The following is a 12869-nucleotide window of genomic DNA, read 5'->3' on the forward strand; positions in this document are numbered from 1 at the left end:
TTATTGAGGTGAAATTCACATAACATATAACTAACTGTTTTAAAGTGAGCAATTCGGTGGCATTTAGAATATTCACAGCATTGTGCAACTACCACCTCTATCTGGTTTCCAAACACTTCCATTACTCCACAGTAAAATCCCATATTCATTAAGCAGTTTTCCCCTATGCTCCCCTCCCCAGCCTGTGTCAACAACAAATCTGCATTCTGTCTGTGTGGATTCATCTGTTCTGGACATTTCCTGTAAATGGAGTCATAGAAAATGTGGCCTTTGTGGAATGCCTTCTTCACTTAGCAGAAGGTTTCTTCACAGTTCATCTGTGTTGTTGCATATTATCAGTATTTCATCACATTTTATGGTGAAATAGTAATCCTTTGTAGAGAGATTCCAAATTTTGTTTATCCAGTCATCAGATGAAGGACATTTGGGTTGTTTCCCCTTTTGGATATTATGAATAATGTTGTTGTGAATATTTGTATGTTCCCTGACTTTTGCCATCTCAGTTCCTCATCTCTACAATGGAGAGGATAATGGTTCCTACCTCAGAGGACTGTTAGGATGAAGTATTTAGCATGGTGCCTGGAACATGGTCAAAGTTGGACAAATCTTTGTTATAATTGTTTTATTATTTTTTAAGACATAGAATTCAAAAAGCATCAGGAGTCCATTTGTGTCAGGGTAGAGGATTTCATACATTTCAGTAATTCTTGAGGTCACCATTGAATCAGTTCAGTAATGTGTGTCTAACAGCTAAGGTGGAGTGTGTTTGAACCACAAGCAGCCATTACTTTAAAGAGACTGAGACCAGGACATCCCTGATGCCTACACACTCCTCTCAGGGTGGAAAGTAAACCCAAAAGACCTTAACTTTAAAGAATATGTCATGATTGCTTCCAGAGGCTCCATTTGTCATGGTGGATATTTGCCTTTTCCAGTGACTGCCTTACGTGTGAATGGGCATGTGTCCAAATTCTGGCAAATGAGACATGAATAGAACCATCCTGGGGGCTTTGGAATAATTCGTATCCCAACTAACATGAACTCAGAATAACTTTGGTGTAAAACAACCCACATAACACCAGCAGTATGTTGTGATATTTCAAATGACTTAAGAAGCCTTATATTATATTTAGTTGGGTGGCCATTTTATATTCCCTTCAGGATTATAAACTCTTTTTCTTATACTTCTTGAATGTCTTTCATTCACATTGCACAGTGTTCTGCACATAAAAGGCATTTTATCAATTGTTTATTGATAAATGCAAAAATACGTTTTCCTCAAAACTATGATCTAATGACAATTAGCAAGCTGGTAGAATTATATTCCTTATGTCTGATATAATACTTTGGCTGTAAGTAAGAGAAACCCAATTAAAAATCACTTAAACAAGTGGAAGATACACTACCTCACATAACGAGTCTGCAGACAGTGGCTTCTGCATTGGTTCATTCAGTAGCTCAACAACAGATCCAGGTTCTTTCTGTCTTTCTGCTCTGCTAAGTTCACCATGAGGGAGGGTCTCCTCCTCAAGCTGGATGTGACACAGATGTTGACAGTTGCCAATATCACATCCAGAGATAGAAAGTAACATCTCTTCTTAAGTCCCATTCCATAAAAAAGACAACCTCTTCTACAAACCCCCAGACAAGTAACCTTCATGATTTACTGGCTGGAATTGGGGTACATGCCCATTCATACTTAAAGCAGTCACTGGCCAAGATAAAAGTTCTGCCATGACTGCAAATCAAAACAAAACAAAACCCGGAATCCAATTAGCAAATGTGGTAGAGTGTTTTGCGTTTCACCAATATCCACTTGCTCTCATGGAGGGAAAATTAAACTCCTTTTCCTACCACCTACAACCCCATCCCCACTACACATTGAAATCAGTCTTGGCCATACTACATATTCTGGCCAATAAAATGCCAAGAGAAGCTTTGAGAGCCACTCCTTGCTTTGCTTCACCAGCATGCACCCCTACCAGAGGCACCGGCATATTCCAGTCACAGCAGCTCCATCTGCCCTGACCCCTGTGTAAGAGTAATGAGATACAGCATTGCGGACCAGGAGGGGATGAAATGTGCACTTGTTAGCACAAATGAGAAATCAACTTTTGTTGTTACATCACTGAGAGCTTGAAATTGTTACTGTAGCATATCTCAATCCATTCCTACTGCTACAGCAAGGGAAAAATGGGAAATGGATGCTAAGAAGGCAAGGAAGAGTGTTGACATATCTCTGATCACTGCTAAATAGGAAGTAAAACCTGCATGAATGTAGACGTGAGTGATGTGACACACCTGCCATCAGCCTGTCAAAGCAGTCCCTCATGCCCAAACTCAGAGCAGCAACCTTCCCACTCCCCAGCCGCCATTCAGGGCCTCCCTGCTCTTCCCTTCCCCAGAGCTCACAGCATCTTCCCTTCTGTTACTGATCTCGCTGCACTTACTATCAATTTTTCATACAGGTGCCTCCCAGCTATGATCTTCTTCATAAACCCAGCCACCTCTCAAGGATAACCCTCAACGCCTGTAAAAGTATCCATTTGGGTCTTCCTGCTTCCACTCAAATCTGTTGGGCTCAGAAATGTCAGTTTACGTCATTTGCAATTTTCATCACTCATTCCACTGCTTGAGAAATAGCACTCAAAGGCCCTTATTATCTAACTTATCATCTGCAAACTCATAGCTCATTACTTCTAAAAAGATATTTGTTGCAGGTCCCTGTAAGGCCACATTTATTTACCATACCTAATACCAAGTTTTGAAGGAAATCCATCAATGTGGTATCATACTCATTCCTGCCTTCTTCTCCAGAAAATACTAACTATAGTTTCACTGTTAACCCTTCACTTATGCCTCAGGGTCACTCTGCCTTACATTAATTACTGAACTGATACAATGTTTGTCTCAATAATTACTGAAATATATGAAATCATCTGCCCTGACACAAATGGACTCCTGATGCTTTTTGAGTTCTTATGTCTTAAAAAATAATAAAACAATTATAATAAAGATTGTTAAACTTTGACCATGTTCCAGGCACCATGCTAAATACTTCATCCTAATGGTCCTCTGAGGTAGGAACCATTATCCTCTCCATCGTAGGGGAGGAATCATTGAATGATACAATGTAAGCTGGAGTGGTGGTTGTTATTCTTAGGTAGGATTATAGGCAATTTTATTTCCTTTCTTTAATTTCTACTACTTTTGATATAAAGTTGTTTTTCCAAGAAATAAGAATGCAAACACTGGAACCTTATTCTCTGAGAATCCGACTTTCGTCCTCGTTTGTCCTCCATTTCATTGTCCCCACAAGTTGCACTCACTCTGAGGAAGAACATGGACTCTAGGTATTGATATGCCTGATTCCAAGTACATACTCTTTGCAGACAAGTTTATCTCCAGCTCCGGGAATTCAGTTCATTATATTAACAGTCTATAAAAGCCAGTGCAAGACAGTTACAGTGTCTTCCCTGAAGTGATAATTTCATCTGAGTGTAACATCTGAGTTGCTGTGGTTCAGTAGGGAATTGTTTATAAGTAATAAGATCAGAGAACCGGGGACTTTTTTTTTGATAAAAGGCACATGACACAAGTCCTAACAATACTGTGGAGAAATCAAGAGATTGACTCAAAGGTGAAAAACCCACTTCAAAGAAAGGTAAAAATATACACCCATTGAGGATTCTTAGTTTTCATTCTATAAATAGGGAAAGGTCTATGGGAATTTGGGCTATGGTGGGATGGAAGCAGCCAAGCTAAATCCTCCTCAGAAGTTGCTTTTGATACGGTTCGGTAGAGTTGATGTGGACATTCTAAGGAATAGGAGAATATATTAAAGAGAAAAAAGGATAAGGTAAAAATCAGTTACTTACGACCTTGGCAAAATGGTAACTAAGGAGACTGCGTCTTTCTGAAGGCTGGTTGCTGTAAGAGCGTGTGTATGACCTGAGCAACTGAGCAGTCTCTGCCTACTGAGTCTGTGATGGGTGCCCCCCACCCCACAATCCACCCTGCTACCACAATTCATCATTAAAGTTCATTTCTTTGGTATTCCATTTATTCAATACATATATTAAGGCCTATTAGCTGCTAGGTGTTGACACAAGCATCGGGAGACTAAAAACATACATGGTTTTTACCATGTGGAACCTATAATTCAGTTAGGGGGACAGAAATTAATCAGAAAAATCACAAAAGTAAATATAATTACAACTGTGATAGGTGCTACATACACATACTCTTCAGGTCTAACGAGAGCATAAGGTAGAATGATTTGACTTAATTGTGAAAGTCAAGAGGGACTACCCTGCGGAATCGATGACAGAAGGAGATGTAAAGGATGAGTCAGCTGCATTAACTAAATGAAGAGACAGGAGCAGCACATTTCAGGCAGGAGCACACCCACATCAAGGAAGGAGCAAATTCCTGGAAGCAGGTCAGCGTGGGAGAAACAAGTGAGAGGGAGGGGTGACAGGGCACAGATGAAACTGGTGAAGAGCAGCCCACCAGGACCCTGAAACCATGTAAATGGCTTGTCTTCATCCTAAGAACAATGGGAAGCTGTGGAAGGGTTTTATGATAAGATTTGGGTTTTAAAAAAAATCACTCTGGGTACAGAGTAGAGAATGACTTGCAGGAGAGCTAGAGTGCCTTATGGTAAGTGGTTGGAAGTCGGCTGCAGTTTTTCAGGCAAGAAATGATGGTGGCTGGGACTATGATGGTACTGCTGGTAGAGACTGAGATGGGAATTTAGGGGGAATGTTGAAATACTAGGCGTTCTGGCTTACTCTATGAAGACTGAAGCACATCAAAGAGGATGTATCATATAAGCTCTTTTTCTGCTAACATGTTTGTTGGAGATTTGAAGGAAAATATATGGTGGGTGGTGTAGCTTGGCTCACTCACTTTCTAACCCAGCCTCCTTCTAATGTGTTTTACTGCAGTGGCTGCATAGCTGAAAAATCACATTTCCCAGTCTTCCTCAGAGCTAGATTTGCAGATGTCATTTGGAATATACCAATCAGATGCATTCATGTGAGGCACAAATTAGGAAATGAGGTTATAAAGAAGCAGGATTCAAGGCAGGCATATATTTAGTGGTGAGGCCCTTAGCAGGAAGAGTGTGGTTTTGGCAGTTCTGTCAAGTCTTTCTTGGTTTCACAGGTAGCCTCCTGATCATGGCTGGAGTGGCAGTAATCTTGGCAGCCCAGTTGGGGAGTGCCTGGCACATGAATGTTTAATACATGTGGGCTGTTATTAGTTGTCACCAAAGGTTAGCAATTTTCCTCTAGAACATTCCAAAACATTAAACATCAGATGAAAATTGACTATTAGAATTACAATGAACTGTGACCTTTAGTTGCAGTGATAGTATCCACTTACACTAAGCAGGAGCTGTGTCTAAACTAGGAAGCCTAACAGCATTGCAACTTCCTCTGTAAGGATAACTTGATTGTAATAAAGAAGAATTTTTGGTCAAAAAGTTAAAAATGTCAACAAAGACATGTAGGAAGTGACTGTTTGCTCCTAATTCCCAAAATAAATTCTCCCTTTTCTGAAGACAATTTTGGTACTGTTTCTTAGGACATTTTCCATTTTTAAGCTTTATTGTAGTTATTTATGTCCATGTCTGATCTGTCCAATATATGAAACTATATTAAAACATTGAGGGCGGGGCACTTTGGCTCTCTTAAAGTGCCTGCTAAGAATGGTCCCTTATGCAAAGGGAGCTGTCAACCTATATTTAATAAAGGAATTGGTGAATTCTTGTGCAGTCCTCAGTCATGAGGACTAATACTGTTGAAAGAATGCTTACAAGGTGTTCTTGTGCAACTAAATACTTTGACTCATTTTCTAGATAAAAGTGAAGGAGCCAGAAAACACGTAGGAGTGTACAGGGTACGGAGGGCTACATTACTGCTTCAGAAGTGTTTTCTCCACCTCTCATCAGTGGTGGGAGTGGTAAAAAGAGGACACTTTAAGATGGTAGGAGACCCAGCCTCTCACCCCTCATTAGCTGTATGATTATAGTCAAGGTGCTGTAACTCTCTACCCCTCACTCATAAAGGGGTTTAATGAGGTGATGATTTAGAGTTCATTCTTATTACATTTGTCTTGTAGGCATCATTTCAGAAGATTGGAGCTATACTCTTATGACGACTTAAGTCTTAATCTTAAAATGGCTTAAAATTCATGTAGCCCTAGCATGGTAATTCAGCATCCTCTTAATGTTGGCCCTAATCTAGCAGTAGTAGCTTCCTAAAGCACTGTGTTGAGAAGGATTCTGAGGCCCTATTTGGACTCTGTGGGGAAGACCATCTTGACTTTATAGTGATGTCTGGCATGAAGCAAAGAGGGAAGTGGCAGCAAATAAACCAATATATGTCATCCTTGATACAATCCAGTGCCCTCACTTCACATGCCAGGCACTGTCCAAATTGCTTTTACATGCACACATTTATTTAATTCTCAGCCACTCTTAAGAAGTTAGCATTACTATGATTCCCATTTTACAGATGAAGTTTAGAGAAGCAAAATATGCCTGAGGTTCACTCTGGAAATCCCTATCTTTAAGTGCTTCCATATACTGCCTTCTAATCTGTGGGCACTTACATGCCAGGCTGATGTTACTCTGCCAGGAGCAATTTTGCCTTCTGGGGGACATCTGGTGATGTCCGGAGACCTACTGTTTGTGGAGGAGGGTGTTCCTTCAATCTAGTAGATAGAGGCCAGAGATGCTGCTAACTGCACAGGACACCCCCGACCCCACGACAAAGAAGTAGGTGGCTCAAAAAACCAACAGTGCTGAGATTGAGAACTCTGAGTTAGTCTGTGTGAAAGTTGTTTTCAGACTTGATGATAAAGCTCTTCCTGTAGCCCAGTAAGGTACAATTACTTCTTTCCTTTAAAGGAAGGTGCTCTCAGCATCAGTAAGTGGTCATGACAGGACAGGAACCCAGGTAGTCTGATTCTAGAGGCCTCTGGAGTTCCTCACAATGACTCTCCATTATCATCAGCTTCTCTTACTGTCAAAACACATAAACTCCAGTAACATCAGCTTTCCTATTATTAATTTCATTAGTTAAGAATGTTCAGCCAATGGAAAAATTCCCACTGTCTCCAAAGATAAAAAGTATTTGTTCAACAGTTCAAAGAAAAATGTCTTTAGAAGCTCTTATGATAGAACCATTGATATCGCTGGAGTAGACATTCAGATCTTGCTTTAAAATAAAACCGAGGAGAGAGCTAATTTAGGACATAACAAGCTTTTTCAAGAAAAATTAGCTTTGTGTGGGATTCAACTATTTTTCCTTTTGTTTTTAGGAGCTGGCAAGCCTGGACGCTTATTTAGGAATAGAAGAGGAAATGAAACTATGAAAAGACACAGTATGATTCCTCTTTTTCTTGGAGGCAAGGCACATATGAATATGAATAATACTCTCCACCTGTCCAATTAACTGCCAGAGGTACAAATAGAAAAATATATATACACACTTGATTATTTGGAAGAAACAGAAGAAAAAAGCAAACAACGGGGATTCTAATTACAACAATAAAACTCTATGCAAATAACTTCCTTTCAGATTTAAGGCTTTTCTCTCCCAGAAACAATGCTAATGAAACGATGAGGCTGGGGCATAGAGAGAGCAAAAGAAAAGGAGAAATAAATGAGCTTGAAGGAGGAGGGGAAGGAAAGAGTGAGCTTCTCTCTTGGAGTGGAATCCTGAAAAATGGAAGAAGAGTTGGGAAGACAGTGTAGGCTGCTCAGACAGTCCGGGCTGGGCGTGGGCAAGGTGTCCCCTTTAATTCGTAATGAAAGATCTGGGCGCCTGCCAGACACAGTCATCCACCACCCAGCGTTCGTTGGGCGCCGGGGATTTAGGAACCTCCCAGAGATTCGGTTTTAAATCTTCTCCAGTAAGGTACCTTGGCGTGCCGACGCGGGCATCCTGACGGTGGGTATGTTCAGCCAGCCGATCGGGATCTTCCAGCCCTTGCTCACCGCCTGCCATACCCAAGGTAGACAGTCCCAGACATTCTACGACGGGCATGGTTCCAAAAAGCGGAGCACCCAGCGCGATGAATAAAATGTGAATAGCACGGCTCGGGCAAGAGCCTCAGAAATCTTAATTTAGGATCGAGTGCGCAGACGGCAGGTGGCACTGGAATTTAACATTCTGAAGCCCCTGTCTGTGCCAGGCACTGTGCCTAGTGAACCACACTCCTTGTTCAGCTCGGTGAGGTAGGTTAGATGGGTCTTCAGGGATGCTGAATATCTTGCATTTGCCCTTCCCTTTGTCTGGAACGCTCTTCCTGAGACCGAGGTGTGGCAGCTCCTTTTACTGGTTCAGGAATCTGTGTAAAAGTCACCTTGGTGGAGAAGCCCTCAGCGGGCTTCGCAGCTCCCTATCACACACATCACTTTTGAAAGCTCTGCTCAGTCATAACCTTAGTGCTCAAAGTTCATCAGCATTTACTCTTTCGTTGACTTTTGTATATGTTCTTTGTTTACGGTCTGTCTCCCCACTAAAAAGTAAGGTCCGTACGAGCAAGAACCTTGGCGTGCCATTCATACTGTTACATGACAACATCAGCTCCAGGCGCACACAACAGGCGCTCAGAAAATGTTAAAGCGCTTCCATCCCGCCACCTGAGGCACCTGACTCATTTACAGTAGCCAGAATGACTTCACGTGATCAGTCGCTCGCATTCCTGCTAGGATCCGAGAAGGCCGAGGAATGAGTGGGCGGGCAGTCAAGTCGGTTGGACTTCTTCGTCTGTCAAGGAGCTCCTGCATTTTAACATTAACTGTGCTTTTCCTCCCCACCCCCTTGCACACGAACACCATAGAACAAAAAGACTACACTCCTCTCGGATCCTTTCCTGGGACCTTGGCACTAATGTGCATCACTGCCTCTGGATGTCAGGGTCACAGTCTCGAGCCGGGGCCCCATGCCGATTCTGTCCTCGGTCATCCCGTTCCAGCAATCCTCCCATCACCACGTATTTTCTCCATTCTCGATCTCTTCGACTCGGTCTGACTTCCTCAAGAAGTCGAGTCCACTTTGCCTGTTCCATCACTTGTCTGGAACCTTCTACTTAAACCAGCGCTTCCCAAGCCCCTGCCTCCCAACTTTTTCCTTCTTCTCTGGCCCGGAAACGTCAAGCGACGACACTTATTGAGCGCCTACAGCACGCACGCAGAGCGCCGGCCGAGGGGAGTCCCTCCCCGTCCAGGTGGCAGCTCTCACCCCCCTCCACCCTTCCCACCTGTGGGGGAACCCGGAGTCTCTTCTCCGTAGACTGCGTCATGGAATCCTCCCGCTACTTCCAGTGCATCGCCCCACCCCTTCCCCGGCGACGACTTCTGATTGGTGGGAGTGTGGGTCCCTCAGCAGCCCCTCCCGCCCTCCGAGCACCTCCGCTCTCTCCTCGTGTGGTCCCTCCCCTAGGGCGGGCGCAGGCTCCTCCTTGTCTCTCCTGCCGCTCGCTCCCACCCTCCTGCTAATCCGGCGGCGCGCGGAGAAGTTCTGGGCAAAGTACTGAGAACGGGCCGCGCAGTCGCTGCGCCGACGAGCCGTCCCCGGCTGGGGGACTTGAGCGCTAGGCGGCTAGTGGGCTCCACGGACGCCGGCCCCGCCGTCCGTCTGCCAGTGGCCGACCCTGTCTCCGTCTCTTGCGGCTGGTACAGGAACAGTCAGCTGTGCTTTGCGGGGGGACCGGAGGAACCTGGATTGTCTCCTCCCGGATCTGTGGGCCAACCCCGGAGCGGAGCAGCGGGGAACGAGGCGGCGTCCTCGGCGCCAGGGCGCACAGGTAGGCACCGGGACGGCCGCCGCAGTGGTGCTGGGATGTGGTGGGGGCCCGGTGGCGGCGCGGGCCCGGAAGGGCTGCGATTTCTGCGGGCGCCACCAGCCTCCACAGACCGAGTCTTCCTCCAGTCTCCGGGCCGGTGCAGCCGCGTGAGCCCGGGAAGTCGCTCTCGGTGCCGGCGCAAGCCTCCCGCGAGGTAGGGCCCCAGGGCTGCCCACCCTAGAGCGCCTTCCTCAGGAGCGCTGGGGCCGGGATTGACGGCGAGAAGGCTCGGAGCGCGGCGGCCTGGATGGCGGCGCCGGGGGATGTGGCGCGGAGGGGCTGTCCTGGGCAGCCGGGACCGAGGCGCTAGGGCGAGAGGCACAGGAAACCTGTTTTAAGAGGGCCGAGTGTGAGGCTTTACCACATCCGCGGGATGGGGCGTGCCGGGGGACGCGCGCGACGCTGGCCTGCTCTGCTCCCCGGCGCCCCGGCTGGGGGCCGAGGACACTGGCCCCTTCTGACTTCCCAGGGTCCTAGGAAGCGTTTGCAGCCTCTAGTCACTGATAAACTGGTTTTGTCGTAGATCGTCCAGATATTTAAGCCAGGCGCACTCCGCCTTCCTTCGGAAATGCAACTTGCCAGTCACTTACTGTACATTTGTACTGTGCCTCCTCGGTCTCGCAAACTACCAGTCTCCTTAGTCGGGACTCTGAGCTGAGGGTGCTGTGAAGCTGTCGCGTGTGACGTGTCTGGGAACCTGAGGCCTCTCAGGTGTTGCACTGACCCTCAGGAAGCTTGAATGCTGGGATGGGGGCATTTAGAAATAGTTTAAGCTGCCACTGCAAAAGTGTAGGTCAGATATCTGATAATCCAGTCTCTACAACAAGCATCATGTAAGGTGAGGTCCCCCTTCTGGCCAAAGGAGACCAGTCAGGCAGGCCTGGGCCGAAATGCATCCAAGCTAAATGACCTTCTCCTCCACCAGCTGGCTAGCACTCTCAGCCTGTTTGGTGTTCCTCATAGCCTCATGGTGTTCCTCTCTGAAATTACCTCCGTGGGCTGTTTACTATCTGCCTTCCACCACATCCCAGAATGGACGTTCCAAGAAAGCAGTAACGTCTTCATACTCCATCCCCAATGTCAGAAACAGTGCCCCACCCCCCACAGTAGGTGTGCAAGAAACATTTATGGAATAAATGAAAACTTCTCAGTGAAATGTGAGGAATGGTGACTTAATTAAGCTGGTTGTGATTTTCATGTTTGTTTATCCTTTTTTTTCCTACTCGGAAAATTAACAAATGCCAATAATTACTATGGATTGAACACTTACTAAGAACTGGATATGTACTAGGAACTTTGTATATATTGCCTCATTAAACGTTACAATAGTTGTATTAGCTAGGTATTTCTAACCAGATGGGAAACTGTGAGTCTTTAGCAGGTTAACCAATTCCCCAAGATTATCCTGGCATAACTAGAATTTCAGCCCATTTCTCACTATTGTGTTGTGATGCTTCCAAGAAACTAAAGAGGTTTCCATCATCATAGCCAATAGACATTTAGCTTTATTTGTAACAAATGCCATATTGCTTAGCCAAAAGAAGATCTGTTGTTCTATCATTATGGAGATATAATTTGAATAATAGCTAGTAGTTACATTGTAGGCTAGTTACTATCAGACTGCTATAGGCTGTATTATCTCATAGTCTTCACCATCTTGATAATGTTGTGAAGTTATTGCCATTTTTCAGATGAAGTAACTGCATCCAGGTTCAGGAATTTACATAGGGTCAAGAATAAACTGCTGAGCTAGATTTTGTTAATATTCTTTCTGCTTCGAAAACTTTAGTTCCTTCCACTACACCAAAATGTCTCCTGCTTAAACTATGTAATTAGATGTTAACTTGTTATGATAGAGTACAATGATACAATGTTTTTAAAACCATCTGAGGTTGGGCTATAAACTTTCTGCTGCCAGTATCAAGTGTTTGGTTGTACTATTGTCTGAATTGTTGAGACTCTTACTACCATTGATTTTTGTGGTTGATTTTATGGTTTGTGGGCCTGGTAGGTGGGAGACTTTTAATATGGGAGGAAAGGAAATTCTAAAGAGAAATCCAATGGGTTTTGCTACCCCTGTGGTAAGTGAATTCAGAGCACAGTAGTGCTTTATGCCTCTTAAGGAAAGTACAGGAAAGCCAGTTAGGTCCTCTGTTTCCTGTGTATAATGGAGAGTTAGAAACCACAACTAATTCCAAAAGCTTCTGCAACAACGTTTTAGTGAAATAACTACATTTCAACTCTTTGTACTCTTGCAGTGAAACTGAGGGCAAGGAGAAGTTAGACAATAATGTCACTGTTATCTGTTAAAGGACTAATGGCAAGATAGGGATGGAAAGGAATTAGGGATCTCTTTTTTCTTTTATTTCTCTTACAATTTTAGGGGATAGTACAATGTTTTCCCTGCATGAGGGTTTGAAGAACCCAGAGTTTTATTTATAACATGCCTCTCAGCAGTGCTGTATTTTCTAAATTGTGAATTCCATTTCAGGGGGTTCTCCAGGGAGAGTTGGAGAATCCTCCAACCTATAAAGCCCACAGAAGAGATGGGGGTGTGGGACACTAAAGAAGTTGGAAGCTGTTAAGTTGAAATAGCCTTCCATACATAATTGAGAATTGTTTATGGTTTCTTGTGAATTCCGTTCCTGTCTTCATCTTACTCATCAACTTTTTAGCCCACTCCTCTGTAAACTTCCTTCTTGATTTCCCAGTCCCGACTGCTAAGATCATGTTATGCTCTCCCCAACTTTTGTCTCTTTCTTTCTTAGTGTCTTTCATCCATCTCTTACCATTGTCCCTGCACAGTCCTAGTTCAAGCTCTTAGGGACTTCTGTTCTCTGTCCTAATGTTGCTCACAGGTGGATTTTTCTCCCTCAGTTTCTCCTTCATATCATAGGTAAATTCTTTAAATCCTGTCATTACATTGCTAACAATTCTTGAGTGGCTTATTTGGTTAATAATAATAGTAATGTTAATAACAGAAGAAGTGGCTGCTGAACTTCTTGTGC

General features: G+C 44.3%; 1 protein-coding gene across 5 annotated transcripts in view; it reads left to right on the forward strand.

Annotated features, from left to right (window-relative positions):
- Positions 1-9443: 9443 nt before the first annotated feature.
- The window catches only part of OSBPL3 (oxysterol binding protein like 3), a 222384-nt gene continuing 218958 nt past the window's right edge, over positions 9444-12869 (forward strand). For 3 of the 5 annotated variants that reach the window (XM_037027466.2, XM_037027462.2, XM_073238683.1), the window contains exon 1: positions 9444-9822. The gene's annotated coding sequence lies outside the window, so the exon portion shown is untranslated. The remainder of the gene's footprint in view (positions 9823-12869) is intronic. The other 2 variants (XM_037027464.2, XM_037027465.2) reach the window with 2 other exon arrangements.

This window comes from Manis javanica, chromosome 6 (assembly GCF_040802235.1).
Source record: "Manis javanica isolate MJ-LG chromosome 6, MJ_LKY, whole genome shotgun sequence".
Taxonomy (NCBI): domain Eukaryota; kingdom Metazoa; phylum Chordata; class Mammalia; order Pholidota; family Manidae; genus Manis; species Manis javanica.